At 44.2% G+C, this 15,574-nt stretch overlaps 1 protein-coding gene across 2 annotated transcripts in view; it reads right to left on the bottom strand.

Annotated features, from left to right (window-relative positions):
- LOC148015894 (uncharacterized protein ycf20-like) overlaps nucleotides 1-15,574 on the bottom strand; it is a 42,442-nt gene that overhangs the window by 13,999 nt on the left and 12,869 nt on the right. The window lies entirely within an intron of this gene.

The following is a 15,574-nucleotide window of genomic DNA, read 5'->3' as shown; positions in this document are numbered from 1 at the left end:
TTCTCTCTCCTCCAGCTGTCGTCTAGCTTTTGCAGGTTGTTGCCACGCTATCCAGCCTGAGTTTGGCATTTTTCTCTCTCCCGCAGGCTGATCTACCTGCGTTTTTAGTCTTTCTCTCTCCTCGTTGTTGTCTGCATTAGATTCAGCTTCTCACTGCTGCATTTGCTGGTGTTCGACATCCAGAGGCTGCCTTGCTGCGATTCAGGATCTGTTCAGAGTATGACACACTCTCCAGCTCATTACTCCTACCTTGATCCTTGAGATACAGGAGTTCAAGGTTCAATATTCATTCACTGCATAGTGTGTTTGTTGCATGAGCATTGTATATTCAACAGTTATATCACTTCAATTATTTTCTGTGTTCATTGTCTCTGAGTTACCCTTACCCTAACTGTGTTCTTTTATCAGTTTGTGCTTTGTCGTACGGTTTCTGTTTATGTTTCTGTGTTAGGATATTTCTTTACAAGGGGGCTGTCCTCGTTTTTGTGCAAATTATTTCATTGATAGTGTCTACTAAGATTGATGTAGAGTTTCAGGCTATTATGGACCGTAAGGTCCCCGTGTTACTGGCTCTTTCTTCAAATCAAAAGCTCGATGGGGAGAATTAGTCCATCTAGTGGGTAATGATGCTTACTATCCTACAGTCCTATGATTTGGTGGAGCTCATGAGCGAGGCTATAGACTCTCCTACAGCCCTTGATGCCTCCAAGCTTTTTGCTGATGAAAACGCCGAGTTGATGAAGATACAAGCACATTGGGACAAATCAAATGCCTGCATCCATTCTTTCCTCTGTCTCTCTTGCACTCTATTTGCTATTGCTTGCATAGAGCACTTGACCATGGCTCGAGAGAGATGGCTAGAGTTGCATCAAATGTACAATCAGATGACTATTATGAAGCAGGTGTCTCTGGAGGTTTAGATGCGGACTTTGAGTCTCAACAAGTCTTCTTCTATACAAGAGCATATCAATAAGCTTCGACAATTGCAAATGCAAGTCTAGAACTCAAGGAAGGTGATTGCCTTGGAGGACATGGCAATAACTCTTCTATCATAGTTATCTCCCTTATTCAATGCATTTTATTCTGCCTTGATTGCTTTAGGGCCAATAGAGACCCTTAAGTGGGACGAGTTGATTCTAATGGTGTTGTTCCAAGAGAAACAACTCACAAGTTAGAATACACCCAAGTCGGAGGCATTAATAGGTCAATCTTCCCAATAGAAGAGAAAGAACAGCAACAAGAATAAGAAGGACGAGAAGACTGAGCAAGATAAAGCCAAGGAGTCTACTTGCCACATCTGTAGTAAGACAAATCATTGGAAGAGGGATTGCCCAAACAAGAAAAAGAATACTGAGAAGGAGAAGACTACAAAGAACTCAAGAGCAGTGATTGCTCCTTCATCAACCACCTTCTTCAATTTGGAGGTGATTGAGCATGTTCCTCTGACGGTCACTAATGCACTGATGTTGGCCCCATAGTCTCGTGAGTGCATTGTAGATAGTGGCGCTTCCTACCACATGACTTCTTCAAATAGTACTTGCCCATATATGCTCGATGCATGGGCAAATTCTCATAAGGATAGATCTTCAATTCCAATCAAAGGCAAAGGTGATATGCAACTCATTTTGGATGGGCAAGGCTGTGCCCACACATCAGAGATACTCGATGTGCTAGGTTTAGGATATCATCTACTTTAATGAGCAAGTTTTGTGCTCTTGGCCTTACAATCGAGTTTGATAAGATCTCCATCCGAGTTCTTGATGGAGCTACTTGACAAGTTCTTTGTGCAGGTCATGAAGAGAATGGAGTCTACAAGATGCGGACTTCATCTGTCTTTTCTTCTCTTCTTCTTTCTTCTCAAACTTAGACTAAGCTATGGCATGCTCGATTGGCTGCCTCAACTAGGAGTACCTTCGGAAGGCAGCTCGGGGTCAACTTATGCGTGGATTGCCAAAGATTGGGGTGAGCCACCCGCCATGTGTATCTTGCAGTTGTGGCAAGTAGCATAGAGATGCTATTTCCAGCAAGGCTTCACGAAGGGCTAAGGAGCCCTTGGAGCTTATTTTGATGGACTTATGTAGACCGATGAGGATGGAGTCCCTTAAGGCAAGTTGGCATCTTATGCTAATTGTTGATGATTTTAGCAAGATGATGTGGGCGTATTTCTTAGAGCTGAAGTCAGAAGCATTCTCACGCTTTAAGGATTGGTTGATCTTTGAGAAAAACAAATCTAGCAGGATACTCAAGACCTCTGATCGGGGTGAAGGGGGGCAGGTGGGAGCGGAAGGATGTGTGGGTGTGGGCATGAAGAGGAGTTTGTCTCCCATGAGCTAACTCAGTTTTGTTCATATCGTAGTATACAGCGGGAGTTTGCCAACATGAATACACCTCTGGAGAATGTCATATTGGAGTGGAAGAATCGTAGTGTGATTGAGATGGCGCGGACTATGATGGAGCATCAACAGATACCATAGTGTCTTTGGGCCAAAGCAATGGCCGCTGCTGTCCACATCCTTAATCGATGCTCTACATTGGACATGGTTGGTATGACACCTTTTGAGGCTTCCTTTAGTCAAAAGCCAGATGCCTCTTATTCCAAGGTGTCTAGATGTGATGCTTATGTTCACACCCTGAAGAAAAAGAGGGTCAAGTGTGAACCGGGTTCCAAAAGACAAGTATTCATGGGTTATAGCTCACAATTCCAAGGACATAGGCTTTACAATCCCATTTCATGAAAGGTATACATGAGTTGAGATGTTTGGTTCATGGAGTTTCCAACTATAGATAGGTTGTTGAGCATCCTTGTTGAGCTAAAAATGCATTAACTTTGCTTAAACAACCCCAAAACTTACTTAATTAATGAAAAAATCTTGTTTATTAAAAAAGAAACGCGATACTAGAAAGTTTCTTTGTCCCATAAGCACAAACCCACTTGGGAGGGCCCAAACTTTCTATAAATGCGTATGTTGCTCTCCATTCATTCTTCAATCTCGTTTTTGTAGATTTCAAATGTTTTAGCTTGCTGCCCACACCCACCCCGTTCGCAGAGGACATCTCAATCAAAGCTGTCCATTGCTGCCTACATCAATTGGCACCTGATTTCCAGCTCTCTTCTCGTACTTTGGAGCTGATCCCAACCAGGTGATTGCTATTCTTGCACAAACCTACTGCCGTACTGCCTGCCACATCATCTGCAGCCTATGTTTGGCAATTTTCTCTCTCCTATAGGCTGTCCTACCTGTGTTTTTAGTCTTTTCCTCTCCTGCAAGCTGTCCTGCCTGCGTTTTTATTCTCTCTCTCTCTCTCTCTCTCTCTCTCTCTCTCTCTCTCTCTCTCTCTCTCTCTCTCTCGCAACCTGCGTTTTTAGTCTTTCTCTCTCCTCACTTTGTCTACATCAGATGCAGCTTCTCACTGCTACGTTTGCTGGTGTTCGACATCCAGAAGCTGCCTTGCTACGATTCGGGATCCGTTCAGAGTATGACACACTCTCCAGCTCATTACCCCTACCCTGATCCTTGAGATACAGGAGTTTGAGGTTTAGTATTCATTCACTGCATAGTGTGTTTGTTGCATGAGCATTGTATATTCAACAATTATATCACTTTAGTTATTTTCTGTGTTCATTGTCTCTGAGTTGCCCTAACTGTAATATTTCCACTCAAAAATATTGTTGAACTTGACTCCCCGCATGCCGCGTAAAACCTATGCAAGGTTATCTCCCACATCGTAATTATCGGCGGCTTAATCCGTACCCCGCATGTGCAAAAATGAGGCCTCCGCATTGTGAAATCGAGGCCGGGGTTGAAGACCGTAAAAACCCGCGGGAGAACACCATTTTTGAAGGGGCAATTGGGATAATTATGAAATTTAAGTCAAATTTTTTTATTATTATCCCTTCCCCTAGCCGATACATGGCTAGAGGAGAGGGAGTGTGGGGAGGAATAGGCTAGGTAGAGTGGTGTGGATTGCATGAGGAGGGGAGCCATGCATAATCCACGTGGTGGAGCTTTCCTTTCCCCCCTTGGCCTATATAAACACCCCTTAGGCATTGGGGGAGGATACATAAGGAAGAAAGGCTGTCGTGCTGAGGAGGGAGGCTGCCGTGACACGGACGAGGAGAGAAGGGAGAGGACGATTCTGCCGCTGCCGTCATCATCTCACACGTGACATCCCTGTGGCACGAGCTAGGGAGAGGAGGAACAAAGGAGGGGGGGCAAGGATAAGGCTGCCGTATTGAAGAAACGCTGTCGTGAGGAAGGGAGGAGGCTGCCGTGACCGCCGCCACTCCCAGATTCCCCGCCTGCTGCCGCTGTTGCAGCTCAGCTGCATCCCGTAGCACGTTGCCACTACCTAGTCAATCTCCCCCATTCGTTGTTATCTACCCACCAAATTATTACCCCTCCACGTCTTCTAGATAGGACAAAAGCTCTTTAGAAGCTTCTAAGACAAGGGGCTTAAGCCTTGTGCACGCGGTCCTTACCCGGGTGCTTATAACCCACAATTATAAAGGGTATTCCCGAGTAAGGAAAAAGCGGACCAGATTTCGGAGCTTGCAAGGAATTCGTAGACCGCGAAGACAAACATTCTCTCCCCCTTGGAGGAATCGAGATGTCCTCAAAGACTGGGGGTATTGTTGGTTGAGAGTGCTTTCATCCATCCAAGTGGCATCCTCCTCGTGATAATCTTTCCACTAGATGAGGCATTCTCTCAAGGTTCTGGATCTCAATTTTCTTTCCCTCACATCTAAGATCCTATCAGGCCGTAGCTCAAGGACTCCTTGGCTAGGCATTACAACTTGTTGATCATCAAGTACATGGCTAGGATTAGGTACATACTTCTTCAGTAGGCTGATATGAAATACATTATGAATCTTTAGGTTCTTAGGGAGTTGCAGCCTATAAGCATTGGATCCTAGGCACTTGAGGATCTTGTAGGGTCCACAATACCTTGGATTTAGCTTCTTGCAATCTCCTAAGGATAGGGAACTCTTCTTTGGGTGTACGCGAATGAAGACCATGTCTCCTTTCTCGAAGGTTTTATCTTGACGTTTCAAATCCGCGTATGCCTTCTGCCTATCCTTCGCGGCTTGGATGTCCTGTCTTATTGACTTCATTTGGTCATCCATATCTTCCAGCATCTGCCTTGAAGCTTCAACCCTCAAGGTTGGATTCGAGAAGTTTAAAGGACTTCGACAGTCGTGCCCATACAATGCTTGAAAAGGGGTCATCTGAATGCTTTGTTGGTAAGAAGCATTGTAGGCAAACTCAACCAGTGGCAAGTATTGAATCCACATTTTTGGTTCACGACAGCAGTGTGCTCTTAGCATATCCTCAATGACTTGGTTGACTCGCTCCGTTTGACCATCGGTTTGCGGATGGTAAGCTGTACTAAAACAGAGTTGAGTCCCAATGGCTTCAAAGATAGCTCTCCAGAAGTGTGATGTGAAGAGAGAATCACGGTCACTAATGATTCTTCTGGGCAACCCATGTAGTTTGAATATCTCCTTGATGAACAACCTTGCAATATTTGAGGCTTTATAGTTTGTCTTAACAGGAATAAGGTGTGCAACCTTAGTGAGCATATCAACCACAACCATAATGGAGTTGTATCCTCCTTGAACTTGGGGTAGGCCAACAACAAAGTCCATACTGATGAATTCCCATTTCATTTGGGAAATGTCAAGTGGTTGCAACTTTCCTGGCATTTTGACATGTTTGGCTTTAATACGTTGACAAGACAAACACTCAGTGACATATTTGAGAACGTCACCCTTAAGCCTCTCCCAATAGTAGCTCTTCCTGACTGCATTAAGAGTCTTGGCATAGCCAGGATGTCCCGAGAAAGGGGAGTCATGAGCTTCCCAAAGTACCTTCTGCTTGAGTGACTGGCTTGCCGGTATACATAATCTCGTTCTATAGTAGACAAGTCCACTATTGATAGAGAATTCTTGATACTTAGCCTGTAGCTTCGGGTCTTCATCCTTGATAGGGATCTCCCTTGGCATCTTCTGATAGGTTGGATCATGGCATGCTTCTTCTCTAGCTAGCTCAAGTATTGGGTTGTTTGGCATGGATACCTTTGTGGCTAGAGTATCTAGCTGTTGATGGATTTCACAAGATTAGAGAATTAAGGAATGCCTTGCGACTAAGTGCATCGGCAACTACATTCTCCTTTCCAGGCCGGTATTTGATTTCAAAATCATACTCCTCCAGCACTTCAATCCATCGACGTTGCCTCATGTTGAGTTCATTCTGGGTAAAGATCCACTTGAGACTTTTATGATCCGTCACTAGGGTAAACTTGTTACCTAGCAGGAAATGTCTCCAAAGCTTTAGAGCATGGATGACAACTAACAACTCTAGATCATGGGTAGTACAATTCTTCTCATGACTCTTCAACTTCCTTAAAGAGTATGCTACAGGATGATCTTCTTGCATAAGCACACATCCTAAGGCAAGTGTGCTAGCATCCGTTACTTCTTCGAACTCTTTACTAAGGTCCGGAAGTTTCAAGATAGGTGTTGATACCAAACTTTGCTTTAATCTATCAAAGCTAGATTATTCGGTAGTTGACCATGCAATCGATGTTTGCTTCTTCAGTAGATCCGTCAGAGGCACTACAATCAAAGCATAGTTTTTGATAAAGACCTTATACCACCCTGTCAAACCAAGAAAACTCCGTATTTCCTTGACAGTTGTTGGTATTGGCCATTCCTGAACATCTCTAACTTTGGCTGGATCCACTGAGATTCCTTCCACTGACACGATGAATCCCAGATATTCAATCTGACGTTTGAAGAATGCACACTTCTTCATCTTAGCATAGAGCTTGTGTGCCCTCATTGTCTCAAGGACAATCCGAAGCTGGGGTTCATGATCTTCTTCTTGTTTGGAGTAGACTAAGGTATCGTCAAAGAAAACGAATACGAAGTTATCAAGATATTGGCTAAAGATATCTTATATTAACCTATTGAAGGTGACAGTTGCATTCATTAGCCCGAATGACATGACCCTGAATTTGACCGAAGTCGAATTTCACATTACATTACATGTCCACTTTTGCTTTTTGCCAAGTGACCAAATCACTTTACTTTTTATCAATACTCATAGACAAGGCAATCGTTGATAAAAAGAAGTCTTATTTCATTCGTATAGGCATAGCCCTTTCGGAGTACAATATTTCTTGGGATGGTACAGCAAGCTGATACATTAATTCGGGGAGAATAACGTTGTGTTACACTCAGCTATGGGAACTGAGTAATAGTACGGATTGGGGTCATCGATTTTCAGGAATCGATAGGTCATTGGAAGATTGGGGTATCTTTTCCTTTGATATCCGTTCTTCTCATGACGTCCCAACACCTTGATCTTATCGACAGGGATTACTCGAGTCACTTCCTTATACACATATGTGCTCTGATTGACCCTTCGACCTCCGACATGAAAAGTTGCATTTGCGTGAGCCTGAACAAAGACGAACAGCTTCACGATCTTTAAGTCCTCCATCCACTTGATTCTCTTTAAGTTGATTCGAAGGTACGCAAGTCGGTGGGCAGCTATGTTATAGATCCCTGAAACACCCATCCATCTCCGTTCCATGTACAGAGGCGATGGATTGTAAATGCGGTCTAGGATATTCATCATATCGAGCCTTCGTCGATAATCTGAAGCATGCATCGCGGTCATAAACATCACCTGGAACACCAAGAATCTATTCCATGCTTCATGACTCTGCAAGACAGCATCGATGAGTAAGGAAATGTTCTTAACATCAACATTTGCTTTACTTCTTCTTATTAAGTTCTTATAAAGACAGATCCTTCGTTGGTTCACTCTGATACCAACTGTAACGCGTCCGCCTGTTCGCTTGCAGGACACGTCTTAGCAGCCCATCAGAAATAGGGTCTAGAAGGCTCCGCCCGGCACTCCCATGGAATGTTACGGGGCTTGCGATTTAGGTCTTTCCGAGTCTGCCACGTAGCGGAAGTATTCCAGCCGTTCCCACTTAGGACCGACCTAAATCAGGGTTTCCTCTTGTGGTCAAATTTCTAGAGAGTAACTAGCGTCGAACCCCAGGCGAACTACTTTACGCAGAAACGTCAGGGTCGAAGCGGATTCATGCTGCACTTGGTTCAAGGAGAATGGGAAACGAGAGGGATGCAAAGCTCTACCTCTCTGCCCATAAGGCATAGTCCCATTCCGTTCCCCTAAAACAACATAAATTGGGTTCTAGTAACCTAGATTCTAGGTCAACGTTCCTTGCTATTCGTTTTCTTCGAGCGAAGTTTCCTACTGTCCATTTCGTTTGAGAAAAGTTCTCCGCCAACCGGGACCATCCATCCGTCGGACCCATGGCCACATCCACCGCACTTTCCTCAAGGCTGCTTTAGTTGTCTAATTACCTACCACATTTAGTTGGACATACATCAAGCAGCTTCCTTAATTAGCCAGTTAGACACCGGTTCCTTCACGTAATCTTAGCACTTGACATAGAAAAACAATGTCAAACAAGTTCCTTTTCAATAGGTTATCTTATTTATCTTTGGAATACATCTATATAATCCAGTCCGTAGACTAATCCATAATCCGCCCGAAGGCAATCCATAATCCGCCCAAAGGCTATCCAGCAATCCACAGGGATTACTAATCCAAGATTCCGCCCATAGACTAGTATGCGGGCCTCGAGATCCAATCCCGAGTCACGTTGGCCTCCTGTGCAGGGCCCGGGAGGCAAGGGATTTACGGCCAGAGCCCTCCCTGGCACCCAATCATCCTCCTGCTCCAAGTAGCATCCAACGGAGAGACCTCACACGGCGGGTTCAGTCCACGTTCCCGGCGCGGCTAACAACCCCCTTGGTTAGGGTCAGGCAGATAGTCGGGGGTAAGTGATGCTGCCTCTCCCTTCAGGCCTTCAACCTGAAGTATTAATTATCTTTCCATCCTTTAGTTCCTTGAGCAAACAATGCAAACAGTGCTTCTAAACTGTTACAAGCACAATCAATCCAGTGGTCGTTTATTTGGCTAACTGCTAAGGAGTGAATCCTTATCTCCGAATGCATCCAGCATTCGATCTAGGATCAATTGCGACTTGGCAAGATCCCCAAGGGTTTGTTTGTTCACCCTTTTGTCCTTGGGTTAGGGCCATACCCTGTTAACCCAACTTAACCAACACCTTAGGATTCATAAATTAACAGTAAATCATGGCGACCATGTTGCTCTAACTTGATTGATCCTTTGCTTACCAAGCAAATACATAACTTCCCTTAACTTGGCAAATTAGCCCAAGAAAGGTGATGTAGCAGGATGACTACTCATCCTCTTGTAAGTTAGACTTGCGCTAGAACCTGCCAACCTCATTCCAAGAAATAGCAAATCTATCTTGTGATTAAACCACAAAGCCGCGTGACGTTGCAACTTGTTGCACAAGTGTCGCACCTAACTCATGGGATCATTTCACCCATTGAACGGCGTTTCCTAGTCAAGGAATTATGTTTAGACAAGACACAGGGTTTGGGGTGTCTTCTTACAACCCAACCCTAATTATACTAGGCCGACGGTCCTAGGGTTTCCAAACTCAATCCGAGTTTTAGCATTAGGTCAAACGATCCTTAGGATAGAAACCCTAGATTGCTGTTTGCATGAGCGTCCAGTTGACCCAAACATTCCGTGAATGTGGGTAGGACCTTTGGGTTTGAGGGCTCCGACTTGGCGACCAAGTACGATACTATGTTGCATTTCGGGCATGCCAAGCCCTAGCTAGTACTTGAGGTGTTTTATCGTGTCGACTAGTTATGCCTATATGAATCCCTTGCGGGTTAGGTGATTTAGATAAATTGATCTACTTGTCTTGCGACAAGGGCGATCCTTTCCTAGAGATGCTAACCTTGTTCTAAAGGTGTAAACAGATGCTAGATACCACATTTCGTGCAAGTGTATGATTTGTTACATCTATGTTGTTCTATAAGGTATGCCATAACCCTTTACTTTTCTTACTAAGGTCACGACGAATGATAACTTGCATGAAACCTACTAGGGTTTACATCAAAGAATCATGCCTACAACCCTTTTGTCTAAGCTTTAGAATTTCATGCTTTGATAAGCCATGCAATCTTTTCTAAATGCAACTTGATGAAATGAAATATGCGACCCTTAGATACAACATCGTTAATGAAGTTCATGTGACATTCAACCTTTAATCTGTTCGACAAACATCTTTGCAAGCAACGTGCAATGTCTATTGTTTCGTTTTCATGCCGTGCAATAGACGTTTAACAATTCTTTCCATGCGAGTCATAACAAGAAAGTTATTGACTAAATGCAAGATACTCTTTTCCTTCACGGCCAATGCACTTAACAATTTCCTTTTTAACCCTAGGCAATATGCGTTTTAGACTTCCACTTTGAAAATGCACGACAAGGCAATTTGCGACTAAGTTCCTAGGGCGAGTAAGATTTACATTCATAACTTTGGAGATGCAACGATCCAATTGCATGATATGCACCAATTCTTATCTATCGTTCAAAGAGAGAATTTATCAAATGTACTTTTATCACTACCACATGAATTAATGATAAATGTAAAATGCATTCTCCCTATGGAATTAAGTGTGTTTAAAGCATTTCTTATACGTGGGATTAAATTCATAAAACCTGGGCTTGTGGATCCGCGGTGATGTCCACGTGTAAGTTCGGGGAAGAACCTCCCGCGGGTGCGCCTTGCGTCTTCTTGGGAGCCATCGTAGACATAGTGTTTATGGACTCCGGGAGAATGTAATATTTCCACTCAAAAATATTGTTAAACTTGACTCCCCGCACGCCGCATAAAACCTGTGCAAGGTTATCTCTCACATCGTAATTATTGGCGGCTCAATCCGTAGCCCACATGCGCAAAAATGAGGTCTCCGCATTGTGAAATCGAGGCCGGGGTTGAAGACCGTAAAAACCCACGGGAGAACACCCTTTTTGAAGGGACAATTAGGATAATTATGAAATTTAAGTCAAATTTTTTTATTATTATCCCTTCCCCCAGCCGATACATGGCTGGAGGAGAGGGAGTGTGGGGAGGAATGGGCTAGGTAGAGTGGTGTGGGTTGCATGAGCGGGGGAGCTATGCATAATCCACGTGGTGGAGCTTTCCTTTCCCCCCTTGGCCTATATAAACACCCATTAGGCATTGGGGGAGGATACATAAGGAAGAAAGGCTATCGTGCTGAGGAGGGAGGCTGCCGTGACACGGACGAGGAGAGAAGGGAGAGGACGATTCTGCCGCTACCGTCGTCATCTCACACGTGACACCCCTGTGGCACGAGCTAGGGAGAGGAGGAACAAAGGAGGGGGGGCAAGGATAAGGCTGCCGTATTGAAGAACCGCTGCCGTGAGGAAGGGAGGAGGCTGCTGTGACCGCCGCCACTCCCAGATTCGCTGCCTGCTGCCGCTATTACAGCTCGGCAGCCTCCTGTAGCTCCACATTGCCACTACCTAGTCAATCTCCCCCATTCGTCGTTATCTACCCACCAAATTATTACCCCTCCACGTCTTTTGGATAGGACAGAAGCTCTTAGAAGCTTCTAAAGGCAAGGGGCTTAAGTCTTGTGCACGCGGTCCTTACCCGGGTACTTATAACCCACAATTATAAAGGGTATTCCCGCGTAAGGAAAAAGCGGACCAGATTTCGGAGCTTGCAGGGAATTCGTAGATCGCGAAGACAAACCAAAGCCCATAAACACTACGTCTACGATGGCTCCCAAGAAGACGTAAGGCGCACCCGCGGGAGGTTCTTCCCCGAACTTACACGTGGACATCACCGCGGATCCACAAGCCCAGGTTTTATGAATTTAATCCCACGTATAAGAAATGCTTTAAACACGCTTAATTCCATAGGGAGAATGCATTTTACGTTTATCATTAATTCATGTGGTAGTGATAAAACTACATTTGATAAATTCTCTCTTTGAACGATAGATAAGGATTGGTGCATATCATGCAATTGGATCGTTGCATCTCCAAAGTTATGAATGTAAATCTTACTCGCCCTAGGAACTTAGTCGCAAATTGTTAAACGTCCATTGCACGGCATGAAAACGAAGCAATAGACATTGCACGTTGCTTGCAAAGATGTTTGTCGAACGGATTAAAGCTTGTATGTCACATGAACTTCATTAACGATGTTGTATCTAAGGGTCGCATATTTCATTTCATCAAGTTGCATTTAGAAAAGATTGCATGGCTTATCAAAGCATGAAATTCTAAAGCTTAGACAAAAGGGTTGTAGGCATGATTCTTTGATATAAACCCTAGTAGGTTTCATGCAAGTTATCATTCATCGTGACCTTAGTAAGAAAAGGAAAGGGTTATGGCATACCTTATAGAACATAGATGTAACAAATCGTACACTTGCTCGAAATGTGGTATCTAGCATCTGTTTACACCTTTAGAACAAGGTTAGCATCTCTAGGAAAGGATCGCCCTTGTCGCAAGACAAGTAGATCAATTTATCTAAATCACCTAACCCGCAAGGGATTCGTATAGGCATAACTAGTCGACACGATAAAACACCTCAAGTACTAGCTAGGGCTTGGCACGTAAAAAATGCAGCATAGTATCGTACTTGGACGCCAAGTCAAAGCCCTCAAACTCAAAGGTCCTATCCACATCCACGGAATGTTTGGGCCAATTGGACGCTCATGCAAACAACAATCTAGGGTTTCTACCCTAAGGATCGTTTGATCTAATGCTAAAACTCAGATTGAATTTGGAAACCCTAGGACCGAACGTTGTCGGCCTAGTACAATTAGGATTGGGTTATAAGAAGACACCCCAAACCCTGTGTCTTGTCTAAACATAATTCCTTGACCAGGAAATGCCATTCAATGGGTGAAATGATCCCATGAGTTAGGTGCGACACTTGTGCAACAAGTTGCAACGTCACGCGGCTTTGTGGTTTAATCACAAGATAGATTTGCCATTCCTTGGAATGAGGTTGGCAGGTTCTAGCGCAAGTCTAACTTGCAAGAGGATGAGTAGTCATCCTACTACATCACCTTTCTTGGGCTAATTTGCCAAGTTAAGGGAAGTTATGTATTTGCTTGGTAAGCAAAGGATCAATCAAGTTAGAGCAACATGGTCGCCAGGATTTACTGTTAATTTATGAATCCTAAGGTGTTGGTTAAGTTGGGTTAACAGGGTATGGCCCTAACCCAAGAACAAAAGGGTGAACAAACCAACCCTTGGGGATCTTGCCAAGTCGCAATTGATCCCGAATCGAATGCTGGATGCATTCGGAGATAAGGATTCACTCCTTAGGAGTTGGCCAAATAAACGACCACTGGATTGATTGTGCTTATAACAGTTTAGAAGCACTGTTTGCATTGTTTGCTCAAGGAACTAAAGGATGGAAAGATAATTAATACTTCAGGTTGAAGGCTTGAAGAGAGAGGCAGCATCAGTTACCCCCGACTGTCTACCTAACCCTAACCAAGGGGGTTGTTAGCCGCGCCGGGAACGTGGACCGAACCCGCCACATGAGGTCTCTCCGTTGGGTGCTACTTGGAGCAGGAGGACGCTTGGGTGCCAGGGGGGGCTCTGGCCGTAAATCCCTTGCCTTCCGGGCCCTGCACAAGAGGCCAACGTAACTTGGGATTGGATCTCGAGGCCTGTATACTAGTCTACGGGCGGAATCTTGGATTAGTAATCCCTGTGGATTGCTGGATAGCTTTCGGGCGGATTATGGATTGCCTTCGGGCGGATTATGGATTAGCCTACGGGCTGGATTATATAGATGTATTCCAAAGATAAATAAGATAACCTATTGAAAAGGAACTTGTTTGACATTGTTTTTCTATGTCAAGTGCTAAGATTACATGAAGGAACCAGTGTCTAACTGGCTAATTAAGGAAGCTGCTTGATGTATATCCAACTAAATGTGGTAGGTAATTAGACAACTAAAGCAACCTTGAGGAAAGTGCGGTGGATGTGGCCATAGGTCCGTCCTACGGATGGGTGGTCCCGGTTGGCCAGGAACTTTTCTCAAACGAAATGGACAGCAGGGAACTTCCCTCGAAGAAAACGAATAGCAAGGAACGTTGACCTAGAATCTAGGTTACTAGAACCCGATTTATGTTGTTTTAGGGGAACAGAATGGGACTATGCCTTATGGGCAGAGAGGTAGAGCTTTGTATCCCTCTCGTTTCCCATTCTCCTTGAACCAAGTGCAGCATGAATCCGCTTCGACCCTGACGTTTCTGCGTAAAGTAGTTCGCCTGGGGTTTGACGCTAGTTACTCGCTAAGAATTTGACCACAAGAGGAAACCCTGATTTAGGTCGGTCCTAAGTGGGAACGGCCAGAATACTTCCGCTACGTGGCAGACTCGGAAAGACCTAAATCGCAAACCCCGTAACATTCCATAGGAGTGCCGGGCGGAGCCTTCTAGACCCTATTTCCGATGGGCTGCTAAGACGTATCCTGCAAAAAGCAAACAGGCGGACACGTTACACTAACCCTAATTGAGTTATTTTATCAGTCTGTGCTTTGTCATACGATTGTTATTTGTGTTTCTGTGTCAGAGTATTTCTTTACAATCCCATCCTTGGAGATTGAGGTGAGAGTATGCATGTTTCAGTGTCTTTGGAGCCTCTACCTATTGAGGCTCCACTCTCAATGGAGAAGGAGATTGCTTCACCACTTTACGGAGTTCATAAGTTTCAAAAGCAAAGAAACACATTTCTTTGCTGCTATGGCTGGTGATGCAGAAGAGTCTAAACACAAGGAGGAGGAGGGCAAACAATGGGCAACAGCCAAGGAGGAAGGCGCCAAGCATTGCAAGGGCTAATGGAGAAGTGGCAGCAACCATGAAGGGTAGGTAGACTGCCACGTGGATGAAGGCTAATGGCTAAAATCTGCATTGAAAGAATAAGACTAAATTGTGGGCAGGTGTCTATTTACAAATGTTGAAGAGTGGCCTAAGAATTATGGTTTTGGGGGATCACTGAAGCTCTCTCAAACCATGCACCAAATTTTTTGTTTTCCATTAATTAAGCATGTTTTGGGACTGTTTAAAAATGCTAATCAGTTATAAAGCGTGTTTTAGCTCAACACCCCCTCTTAGGCCCAAAATTGAGCCTAAAAAGGAAGGCCTACCATGTTTATCCCAAGGCCTCCCACCCCAAAGCAGCCACCAAGGCATTGGACAAAGGGTGCATATCAAGTGCCCAATGGTCTACCAAGGCTACATAGGTAATGGTTAAACAGGCCACTTAGTAATACTGTATGATGGTATTACAATAGTTAATCTTTTAACTAGCAAAAAAGAGGCATGTCAACATTTGGCAGTTTCATCAAAGTTCTTATGTTACACCACATATGAAGTACCTCAATAGTAGCGCGTGCATAACAAGCTTTAGGTATATTTGTCAGTTTTCTCAAACTTCTTATGTTACACGATATACAAATTGCCTCAAAACAAGTGATATGCTAAAAGTTTCAAAATCCCAAATTTAGCTAGTAGAAAGGAATTCAACCACATGAAGTGGATAGAGAATAGCGTATTTTCAACTTGATGATTCAATGACATAACTGG

This window comes from Lygodium microphyllum, chromosome 23 (genome assembly GCF_053477565.2).
Source record: "Lygodium microphyllum isolate KBCC chromosome 23, Lygodium_microphyllum_v1.1.10, whole genome shotgun sequence".
In the NCBI taxonomy this organism is placed as follows: Eukaryota; Viridiplantae; Streptophyta; class Polypodiopsida; order Schizaeales; family Lygodiaceae; genus Lygodium; species Lygodium microphyllum.
Note: the sequence above shows the minus strand (reverse complement) of the source record. Positions and strands in the feature narration are given on the sequence as shown.